Genomic DNA, 12129 nt, shown 5'->3' on the forward strand with positions numbered 1-12129 from the left:
AAGAAAATGACAAAGAAATGGGGGTACCTGCCTGTAATCCCAGCTACGTGGGTGGTGGAAGGCAAGAGGATCGCAAGTTAGAAGCGAGCCTGGAGAATTTAGTGAGATTCTGTTTCAAAACTGAAAAATAAAAAGAAGGCATGGGGATATAGTTCAAATAAGGAGTCAGAGACAGATATCTTTCCAGGAATCCCAGATGCAGGAAGCCTACATGGCTGAACAGGACAAATGGCACCAAATGCAAACCAGGACACGCCTGCGGTTACACGCACCACGCAGGGAGAAGAAAGACGCCTAGCACTGCAGGGCAGGTGTGCTCAGGTAAGCCCTGGTGTAACCCGCACGGCTCCGCGCCAGTCCGGGCAGGAGCGGGGCGGGGCACTCCGGGCTCCCGGCGTGCCGCGCGGCGGCGTCGACGCGCTGAGGCCGGGTGCTAGCGCCCTCTGGCGACGGCTTCGGAGAAGCGGGGGCGGAGCCGGAGGCGGGGGGTTGCGCTTGGTGACGGGGGACGCGCGGCCGCCGCGCACAGGGCCGGTGGCGGCGGCGGAGGACGCGAACCGCGGGCTGCGGAGCCAGCAGCGGCCAGGGAGCCGCGGGCAGCTTGGGCTCGGCTGGGGCCGGGATGAGGGGCTGCAGCGGCGCGGGATGAGGGTGAGAGCGCGGGCGGCGGTGGAGGCGGCAGCTTGGGCTGGGAAGATGGCGGAGAGGCCGCGCTGCGGGCCCGCGGCCCGCCCGACCCCGCGGAGGCCCCCGCCCTGGCCGCGCGAGGAGTCCGGGCCGGCAGAGACCGCGGAGGCGGGAGGGTGGTGTGAGCCCGTTGTTCTTGTACCTGGTCGAAGGTGGGTGCGCATGTGAGTGTGCTCGGCCGGAGGGCGGACGCCGCAATGTGAGGGCCTGATTGTGCCCGGCCTGTGGGTGGGCGTGAGTTCATGTGAGACCTTGTCCAAGTATAGTTGTGAGTGTGAAAATAAACCGTGTGAGGATGGTTGTGGTTGTGTGTGCCCGGCCTGAGCTTGGGTGTGTGTGGGTGTCCAGCCTTGGACAGGTGTGCGTGTGAGTGCCCCTGCATGAGGACCGATGTGGCTGCTCGCGTGCCCGCCCGAGGACAGGTGTGAGCGCGGGTGTGCCCGCCCGAGGACAGGTGTGTGAGTGCCCCTGCCCGGGAACAGGTGTAGCACGCGTGTGCCTGCCCGAGGGCAGGTGTGAACGCGTGTGCCCGCCCGGGGACAGGTGTGTGTGTGCCCTTGCGGCGCAGAGCCCCGTCCCATCCCGGGGTGCGGCAGGGTTGGGAACAAGTGGGATCCTCCAGGCGCCCCGGGGCGGGCTTTGTGCGCCGGGCGCAGGGGTCGTGGGCGTCTCCATGCCCCGGCATGGCTGCCTGCTTGAAGCTCCCCGGCCTCTGCGGCAGGCTCTGCTGGCCCTCCCAAGTACCCCCAGGGCCTCCCGGTACCGGGGCCGTGCACCGCGCATGAGTGTCTTTATTTTAAAGCGTGCGGCCGTCTCGGGCGCGGCAGCTGTGGGTGTGTTCGGTTCTGCTGCTCGCTGCAGCTGCTGTGGGCGCTGCGCAGCTTCAGCGGCAAAAAATGCGGCTGGGCCCCCTCCCCCTTCAGTGTGCGCGGGTTTGGCCGAGCCTTCAGTGACCTCTGCAGAAAAACCTACAGTTGCAAGGCTCAGTTCCTCCCCCGGTGCAGACAATACAAACGTTTGTCTTTGAGAGCTAGGGAGGGGAATTGAGCACTGCGTCCTGGGTACCAGCTGTAAACAGCAGGTGGTTCCCACCGCGGCTCACCTTTCACAGTGAGCAAGGGGCGGGGAGGTGTGAGGTGTGACCGCCATCCTGGGCTGGGCCTGGGGGCCCTGCATGCACGAGGGAATGGAGAAGGTAGCCAGGAGGAGCGGTGTGGACAACAGAGCAGGTTCTGGAGCCACGCTGACGGCCTTTGAGTAGTGACTCTTTTATTTATTAGCTTTGTGGTCCTAACAAGGGCTCTGTGCCTTTGTTTCCCTGGCTGTAAAATGGGTACACTAATGTCTTGGCTCAAGAAGGTTGTTGTGAGGACTCAGTGAACTAAGACTTGTAAAACACGTTGTGCCTGGCACATTGTGAGTGTTTCTAAAAGTTAGAAATTGTTCATACTGCCAAGATTCTGGCCTGGCAGGGTTAGCTGTGGGTTGGCTTGAGTATTGTGAGGTTAGCTGTGGGTTGGCCTTGGTGCTATGGCATTAGCTGTGGGTTGCTGTGGGTGTTATAGGCTTAGCTGTGGGTTGGATTGGATGCTGTGGGGTGCATATGGTGGGTCATGGGCTTTTCAGTTGACCACCAACACTGCCCTTATAGTATTACACAAGCCTGAAGTTTGTGACTTTTGTTTCTTACACAAGCAAGCTGAGGCTGTATTATAAAGAAACAGATTTTTTTAAAAAAAATGTTTTTAATGTATTTGGTACAGGGTCTCACTACGCAGCTCAGACTTGTAGTGATTAACCTGTTTTCAGCTTCCCCAGTGCTGGACTTACAGGTGTGCGCCACCACACTGCCTCACTGACTCAGCACGCCCTAGGGGTGGGGCCGGCACAGCTTGTGTGACTGGGGATCAAACCTTGGTCCTTGCATTTGCCAAAGCAGGCACTTAGTCCTTGAGCTATCTCATAGGCTCAAAGAAACAGATATTGATAAAGGTAAAAGAACAAATCTCATACATAAATAATTGTATAGAACTGTTTTTAAAATCATTTTTGGGGAAAGAAAACTTCTAATGAACCACTTTACAATACCATGTACTTAGCATCCTTGAGTTAGATAGGGTTACTGTTGGCAGAAATGAGAGGCAAGCAGTTGCTGGGTAGTGCCCTTCTTCATTTGAGGCAAACCTCCAAAGCTATTATATTTATTGTTATTTTATAGCAGGAAAGGTGACTTGTTAAAATATATTTTAAATGAAGGTAAGGACATAAGGAACAGAAAGTGAAAACTTAGTCCTAGTACTCTGGGAGACTGAGGCAGGAGGATTAATAATTTTAAACCAGTTTGGGCATGTTATCCTGGAATGAGACCTTGTCTCTCTCTCTGTCTCTCTATCTCTGTCTCTGTCTTTGTCTTTGTCTCTGTCTCTCACACACACCTGTTTGGGATTAGCTCAGTGTGAAAATGTAATTTTTCATCTCCTTTACACTATATAACACAAAATTTAGGGGGAACCTCTACCATTTAAGTAGTCTCTTATAATTTGTAACATAGAGGGCAAGAATGTTTAAGATTTGTAAAAAGTGGAAATAAAGATTTTAAAATGCCTATCCTGTCTCTGTCCTACATGTGTGCTAGGGTGGAAGGCTATGGATTAGGAGCTGCACGCTCCATGGACATTCAGCACCAGTGCAGTGCAGCCTCTTGTTAAGTTTCTTCTTGGTTCATTGAAAAGGCACATGAGCTATGTTCCTGTACTGAGATAGCTAGTCTTACTAGCAAGACCCTCATCTGTGTAGGATCTTACATGTTTTCTGTCACAGTTGGCTTTGTGGGTATTGCATAAGGAGGCCACCACGCTTCACTCAGTAGAGCAGACTGGGTGTGCAGCTGCTGCGTGCGGAGCTAGACTGGGCTGACTGTTGAACACTGGTCTCTTTGCCCATTGTGCTATTCTTACCTCCCCAAGGAGATGCTTTACTCTCAGGTGTTGGCCACCTGTAGGCCTCTGTACCCACCTCATTGTGTCTTTCATTGACCTTTTCGAGTTGCACCCATATTTGTGTAATTGGTCTCCATGTGCCTTATGATCAAGTCTGACTGAGTTTGGTCATGTGGCTACTGTCTCAACTCTGCTTGGACATTCTCCCTACCTCACCTGCCACACTGCTTCGGAAATGCCCTTTTGTGCTGTGCTCAGAACCTCAGATCCCTGTGGCAGGGATTTTTTTGGGCGATTTTCCTAAATGTGAAGGGTCAACAGTGTCTGCCATCCTATCAACCCCTAAAATGTGACAGTGATATAAGAGAACTTTATTGTGACTGCCTGAATTTGTGATCTCGCGGTGGAACTTGTGCTGGTCTTTGACAGCATGTGTTCTGAGAAGAGCTTGGCAGCCCTTTTTGCCTTGCTAGGTGGAGGGGTTTTTTCCCCTTCAACTTTTTTTTTTTTTTGGTGGTACTGGGAATTGAACTCAGGACCTTGTGCTTGCCCAGCAGTTGCTCATTCTACTGAGCTATCTCCCTGGCCTCCCCCACTTCAACTTTTGCTACAGCTTTTCCCTACTTTTATTTTCTAAAAGTCCCTGGAATTATGTGGCAAAATCATGCTATTTATCATTAAAAATACTTTTAAGCCTCTATACAAGTGTTTACCAAGTATTGTTTGTACTTTTTAAAATTAAACAGCTAATCTCCACTCAGTTATTTGTGCAAGTGATACAGTGTCACAAATGTGGGTCTTGGAAAGGATCTTTTGTAATGCATAACTGTATTTCTGTGACTACTGGCCATACTAGTTCATATTAGGGGTTAGTAAGTACGTGCAGACCTCCTTGCCTGTTTTTGTCTATGAAGTTGTATTGGAACACAGCCACATTTGTTCATTTTTGTATTGTCTGTGGTGCCAGCAGCACAAGTGCCTGCCTGACAAGTGCAAGGTCCTGAGTTCGATTCCTGGTACCCCCCCCTCCCAAAAAATCTGTATATTGTCTGTGGTTGCTTTGGCAGAATTGTGATAGGCTTTGTAGCTTGCCAAGCCTAAACTCTTTTTTTTTTTTTTTTTAATGTGTGTATGTGTGGGGGGGGCACCTCAGCCCACCAGGGGGCGGGCTGGCTGGCATGTGGTGCTGGGGGATTGAACCCTGGTCCCTGTGCTTTGCTAAGCTTGTTCTAAGTAGGTGCTTTAGACCACTGAGCCATCTCACCAGCCCCCTAAACTCTTTACTGTCTGCCCCCTTTATGGAATAAGTGTGCTCTAGAAGTTTTGAGGGAAAATGATTGCGGGTACAGTGATGAAAAGGTGTTCTATGAGGTAACCTTGCCTCGCCTCAGGTGAGTGAGCACAGGGTGAGGACTTGGAGTAGCACAGATAGAAAATGTTTCCCATGTGGGAGCAGAGGCAGGAAAATGGGTTGTATGTGCTTTGTGTGGGTTTTAAGTTTGTGTAAGGAATAATGGGAAATGAGGGTGGTAACAGGAAGGTCTTTGAAGTCAGGGTCAAGACTTCAAATTTTAATTTTTTCGTTAACAGGGAACCACCGCAGGTGTGTATGAGCAGGCTCTGCCCTGATCAGCAGTGACTAGTAGGAGGGACTGAAGAGAAAGAAACTCAGATTGAGGTTTTGGGTAACAGCTTTTCTCTGGGGAGGTTTTTGTTATGCATAGCTGTAGCTTCACCAACAGGGGCTTATTTCCTTCTCATGTTTTATTCACTTGTGACCTTTTTGAGACCCAGGACTAGTACTTATTTGGGACATACTGTTTTTATGGTAAGAGGATGGCAGAAATTCAGTGTCTCTTCAGGCTTCATTGTGGCCTAGTGGCTCAGCTTCCATGGGCAGGGTAGAATGTACAGCTCTTGTGTAGGCAGAAATGAATGCATATTGGAGGCAGTACTTGACCCCCAGAAAGTGAATGAGTAGGCTCCTTGTTTTCTGGGTGGTGCCAGGTAGGTGGTGTGGTGCTAGACACCTTCCCTTTGCCTGGGACCCTGGATCCACATCTATGTAGGACTCTAGGGTTTCTCATTCTCAATACTCCCTTCTGTTGGGGTTTGGTTGTTTGTGCTTTGGGACCACCATTTGCTTGGGGCTTCCAGAAGCCTGGCATCTTGGCTCCTACTCTCAAGATGAACTCCTGCTTTCTCCTCATAGCTGCTTAGATGATGTGCATTGAGCCTGGTCTCACCCAGTGAGAGTTTTGACCAACCCCTCTCCCAGGTTTGGACAGTGTTTGGAGACATTTTGGGGGTGTTCCCCTAAGAGAGAGTGGCCAGGAACTAGTGGAGACCAGGGAGGTTAATCAGCTCCTGTAGTCCAGGATGGCACCCAGATTCCTTACCCCTATGCTTTTGTCTCCTAGACCACATTCCACCAGCCTGCTCTGCTCTCAGTGGCAGGGCTGTGTGGCCACTGGGCTATCTCCTCCCAAAAAGCAAACAAAAGCTCATGTGGTCCTTTAGCTTCTTTGACCCTGGTTCAGGCTGCCTCATTATGAGTCCTTCCTCTTCCCCCCTCAGCCCATCAGGTTCTTTTTGTCCCACTTCCAGTAGCACTCTGGGTGGCATGCCTATCTCTACCTGGCCTGGAGGCAGCAGAGGCACTTGTACTCTTGGTATCTTATTGCATGGTACTCATGTTCCTTCAGTAAAAATGGGCAGGTTTGGACTAGGGAGTGCCCTAATGCTCCACTCAGGCTGCAGGAGGGACCATCATTTCCTTCATGTTGCTTGCTTTCAGCCAGCCAGGGCCTCTCTCATCTCCTGCTTTCTGAAGTATAAATTGTTTGACTCTCAGTAGATTTGCCTGGTTTTTGCCTCCTAAAAGTTTTACATTTTATTTATTTTTGAGCAGATGATGCATTCGCATGGTGTGAAGTACAAAGGGTGCTCAGTGAAGCCTCCTTCCGCCTCTCCCCCAGCCTGGTTCCCTGGAGGCTGCCATGACCAGCTTTTCCTAGCTCCTTCTAGAGACACTTTGTAACTATTCAGGCAAACCTGTGCATGATTCCTTTCCCTTACCCTTTCCAAACCTTTCTGACCCTTGCATTTTTCAGCTGCATTTGGAAGGTCATATCAGCACATTTTCCATTACATTCTTTTCTGTGGCTGCACTGTGGGTGTGCTGCGGTTTAATGTGGTCAGCCCCTGCTGCTGAACATCTGTCCTACTATTCAGGGTTGCCTTGAGGTGGAAGTGTGACTGGGCTTCAGAGAATGCTGTCAATTTCTCAGTGTCATATATGTTTGAGACTTAAAACAACTTTATCTCTGAGGCTTGTGTGCCAACAGCACTTGTTCCCTCTTGTAGAGCAATCTAAGACAAGACAAACAACAAGCATAATTGCAAGCAGTGTAGACGGAAATAAGTTGTGGATGGGACAGCTGTCACCCAGAGGCTGGACCCAGGCAGTAGAGCCTTGTCATTTTCCTTTTTGGCCTTATCCCTTTCACCTTCTTTGCTTTTTCCTTAAGCTGCTGGAGGTCCCAGCATTAAGCAGTTAGGATGGCTGATGCTTGTTTCCTGAACAGAACCTAATGGGGTTGTTTGCCCCAAGGAGGCACTGAGTTACAGTTCCATCTGCCATTCCCTGGAACTTTGTGGTGGCTGTCAAGTTCTTCCCAGAAGTATTATACTAAAACCTACACAGGATGTGTTCCTCCCAACAGGTCTCACATTATTTACACATCAGATTTCATGTGTTACTAGTTAAGGTGAGGCCACTTCTTAAACTCTGGATAAATTGCTTTTGTATTTAATTGGAGTGATCTAGACCTTTTATTTTGTATTTTGAATTTAGCTATGCTGTGAACATTCCTACTTTTTCCAACTAGAAATAATAGAAGCAGCTCAAAACTGGGAGGAATAAATGGTGTGGGTCCCAGACACTCTCTTGTGGACCTGCCCAAGGATGTGCAGGAGTAACAAATGGCTCTGGTAATGGCAAGGCCTTCCTGCCCAGGCTACTGGAACCCAGCACAGGCCTGACTTAAACAAAACCCTTCTACATAGGTTGACAGAGACCCAGTGCCTGGTTCTGTTTGCCCCACCCACTCTTGCTCCAATCTCTCTCTCTCTTTTTTTTAATATGTGTTGAAATTTTCTTTTAGGCAGGCTGGACTCATGCCCTTCAGTCCTTTTTTTTTTTGCAGAACCAGGGATTGAACTCAGGTCCTTGAGCTTGCCAGGCAAGTGCTTATTCCACTGAGCTATCTCCCTGGCCCTTTTCTTTTATTTTTGTGGGTTTTTTAAATTTTAATTTTATTGAGAAACAAATATGAATGAGACAGTTTCAAAGCTGATTAATAGGACAGTTTCAATAATCAATACATTGTACATTGTTATCTTCTTAGTGGTTATCCATAGTACAAGAAGCAGGCAGGATATCTTGTCCAAACACTATTAGTACACCTTTTTCTTCTCATTGAATTAAGTGAAAGTAACTGTGTATCTATCCTATTTTGTATGTATAAATACAAAATGGTCTTTCCTTTGTATCCCCTTTTTTTTGTTTAGTCCTGTCAAAGGTGGGTATTCTGTTGGCATCTAAATACTGTAGGTGTTTGAATTCAGCGAAACAATCCAACACTGTCTAGCAGTCTATATTAGTGGGTTATCCTCAGAAGTCTGACTTGAGCCTTTTACAGCTCATTGTATTAATATGGCTTTACTTTATATACCTCATTTTTATACTTTTCTGCTGGATTGTAAGACCAAGATAAAGCAAGACCTATATACCAAGAAATGTAACTTTTGTATCTGATAAGATCAGTCAAGTACCCTCAGGATTTATCCTGTACTTTGTAGATCCTTTGTCAGTGTCAGGCATGAGGATGAGTCACGGCCATTGCTTGACCAATTTGCGCTCTGTGAAAGCCCTACAGAATGTTTTCTCTCCATGTGACTCTACCCAGGCACACTATACATCATCGATCACATTCCTCTGTGGCTCCATAATCTTCTTGATCAGAAAATTTGGTCTTGCTTCAATCTCAGTCTGTCCTGTCACATCCTCTATTCTACCCAGGTGCCCCCAAGGTGGGACAGACAGACCAGGACTCTGCTGGGACACAAGAGCGATCAGAGCTCACACCTTATACCAGCAGTTGGTGGCAGTGTCCTGGAGCCCTAGGCACTGTGTAGCAAGGGGTCACCAAACCTGGGCAGGCTTGTGGAGAAGGGACACCCTATTAGGAAGGAAAACAGTTGGCAGCTGAGCTGGGGGCTGCTCATCAGACTCAGAAGAGTGGCCTTAGATGGAAGGGCAGCAGCCAGCAGATAGGCATAGCCAGCAGCAGCTTTTGTGACTGGGAATGTCCAGTGTCAGGAGGGCATGAGCAGGCACCTGGGAGATCATGAGGTGGGTTGTTTACAACATGTAGAACTGGAATTGTCTCTTGGAGGAGAGCCTGTCTCATCTAAAGCCTTTATTTATTTTTTTTAATTTTTATTTTTTAAAGGCTCTGTATTGCCCAGACCTATCTACCTTCCTTTCTTTCTTTCTTTCTTTCTTTCTTTCTTTCTTTCTTTCTTTCTTTCTTTCTTTCTTTCTGAACCGGGGATAGAACTCAGGCCCTTGCGCTTGCCAGGGAAGCGCTTATTCCACTAAGCCATCTCACAGAGCAAGGATTCTGGCAGCTTTCTAGCTCCAGTGTTATCTATTTACTTCCTTTCAGGAAAGCATCAGAACTTAGTGAAGTGGGCTGGGGAGATGGCTCAGTAGAATAAGCGCTTGCCTGGCAAGCACAAGGGCCTGAGTTCAATCCCCAGTTCCACAAAAAAAAAAAAAAAAAGAAGAAGAAGAAGAACTTAGTGAAGTTATTATCTATCCCTGATATGTTTTATTGTATCTTAAAATGATGAATCACTTTGTAGTATTCATACTGGCTGCATGCTGATGACCTCCACAACTGTCTGGGACATGCTGCAGGGGCAGGGGCTCTGTCAGCCTCCCTCACAGCCTGGTGTGGTAGTGCTGTTGACTTCCACCCTCATGAGAGCAGGAGATTCCCAGCCCGGCTTATTTTTCATTAGTGGGGTAGGTCCCGAAGTGAACTAACATTAGAGGTGCTCAGAGTGGAGTTGGCATATGTTTTATGTAAGAAGGGCAGCTGGAAAAGCTTGGTGCCAACTCTGTTTCTTCCTGAACACATGTGGGTGACTGAGATCTCTGGGTTGGGAGGAGAGTGCTAGTGTTCAAGTGGGATCAGGTTGCCATGCTTTTCTAGTCTTCTGTCCAAAGATGCTGGAGAGCTAATCATTGTAGACTGTAGTGTATGGGTGTGGTGGCGCGTGCCTGTAATCCCAGCTCTTGGGAGGCTGTAAATAGGCGGATCATTACAAGTCCAATCTAGTAGTGAGACCCTGAACACCCTGTAGACCCTTCCCTAAATTAAAAAAAAAAAAAAAAAAAAAAGGACTGTAGTGTGAAGTGAAGAGCCTGCTCTGAAGGTCAGCTCCTTGTACAAAGATTGGAGACATATGGTTGACAACTGTAGTCTCTGTGCTACAAGGTGGGGAGAAGGTTATAAGAGCAAACAAAGGAGCTCTGAGCTGCTGGGGGGCCAGGAAAAGCGTCTAGGGAGTGAGGTCAGATCTGGAGCTCACAGGAACAGGAAGGGTTTGGCTCATGTGGTACCCCTGATGACCAGGTGAGAGAGCAGGGGCAGGGACAAGGAAGGCCAGCCAGACTGCTGAGCTGTGCCAGGACAGTGTATTTGAAGCATCACCCAGGCCGTGGTATCAGAAGCAAGTCCGGAGATTGGCAGGAGACACAGTGATGACTCATCTGTGCCTGTGGTTCAGGTGAGTGACACTGGGCCCAGGCTGATAAGGATCATGGTGACAGGAGGGGCTGGCACAGGCACCTCCTCCTGGTACCGGTCCTGGTTCTCAGTGTGTTGCAACCTGCATCACAGTGCTGTTCCTTCTCATTGCTGGCTGGTGCCCATTATATGATTGGACTGTATTCATTTTTCCATCCGTGGGTATTTGCATCATCTCCTTTGTTTAGCTATTAAGAAAATAGGATGTGTAAATTTTTTTGGAGGGGTACCAGGAATTGAACTCAGGATCTTAAATTTGCAAAGCAGGCACTGCACCACTGAGCTAATCACCAGCCCCTGTGTGTAAATGTTTTGCTAAAATCTTTTAAAATTTAAATTTTGTTCAGGTATATACCTAGAAGGAGAATTACAAGACACTGTAATTCTACCTGTATTTTTGAAGATATGCCAAATTGCTTCCTCAAACAGCTGTCCTACTTTATATTCCCTCTAGGAATATAGAAAGGTTCCCATTTTCCACGTCTTTACTTTTTTTTCTTTTTCTTTCTTTTTTTCTTTTTGTGGTACTATAGGTTGAATAGGGTCTTTAACACTGATAAAAATTCCTGGTGCTTTTTATTTTTGAGAGATGATCCTGCTGAGTCACTTAAATTGTCCAGGTAGGGAGTTTATAATCCTTTCTGCCTCAGCCTCCCAGAGTGCTAGGATTACAGATTTTTTTTTTTTTTTTTTTTTTTTTCCGGAACCGGGGATTGAACTCAGACCCTTGCGCTTGCTAGGGAAGCGCTTATTCCACTGAGCCATCTCCCCGGCCCCATGGATTACAGATTGCATCCGGCTTGCAATATACTGTGTGTGTGTGTGTGTGTGTGTGTGTGTGTGTGTGTGTGTATTGTGTTTGGCAATGCTGGGAATTGGACTCAGGACCTCACTCATGCTAGGCAAGAATGCTCTACCACTGAGCTAGGAACTTAACCTTTTTGCCCATATTTTTTTATTATAGCTGTCCTATTGGATATGAAGTATCGTATTGTGGTTTTGACTTTTACTGCCCTGATGATTAAAGATATTGAGCATCCTTGCATGTGCTTATTAGCCATTTGTCTATCCTCTTTGTAGAAATGTCCAGATCCTTTGCCCACTTTTGAATTGGTCATCTCCCTATTGCTGATATTTTTATATATTCTGGATGAGAGTCCTTGACCTAATATATGATTTACAAATGTCTTTTCTCATTCTGTGGGTTTGTTTTTTTAAACTTTCTTGAGTCCAAGCTGCTTAGCAAGACCCTGTACCAGATAAATAAGTAAAAGATTAAAACATAAATAAATAAATACTTTCTTGATGGTGTTATTTGGATCATGAAAATTTTAACTTTTATGGCTGGGCATGATAATACCTGACTATAATCCCAGTGCTCAGGAGGCTGAGGGAGGAGGACTGCTACAAGTTTAAAACTATTGTGGGGGGGCCTGGCCCTAGCTCAGTCCTTTAAGTGGCTGCTTCCACAAAGCTGTCAGCCTCAGGTGGCTGGAGTTCGAACCTCACAACTCTCCCGCTGGCCAAATGTGCCCTGAAGGCATGCGAGGAAAAAAACAAAACAAAACAAAACAAAAAACACTATTGTGGGCTACATACTATGTTCATGGCCAGCCTGAACT

General features: G+C 47.7%; 1 protein-coding gene across 2 annotated transcripts in view; it reads left to right on the forward strand.

Moving 5' to 3' along the window:
- The first annotated feature begins 523 nt into the window (after positions 1-523).
- Positions 524-12129, forward strand: part of Arhgap39 (Rho GTPase activating protein 39) — a 106765-nt gene continuing 95159 nt past the window's right edge. For both annotated transcript variants that reach the window (XM_004638861.2, XM_004638862.2), the window contains exon 1: positions 524-651. The gene's annotated coding sequence lies outside the window, so the exon portion shown is untranslated. The remainder of the gene's footprint in view (positions 652-12129) is intronic.

Source organism: Octodon degus, unplaced genomic scaffold (genome assembly GCF_000260255.1).
Source record: "Octodon degus isolate 3935 unplaced genomic scaffold, OctDeg1.0 scaffold00104, whole genome shotgun sequence".
Lineage (NCBI taxonomy): Eukaryota > Metazoa > Chordata > Mammalia > Rodentia > Octodontidae > Octodon > Octodon degus.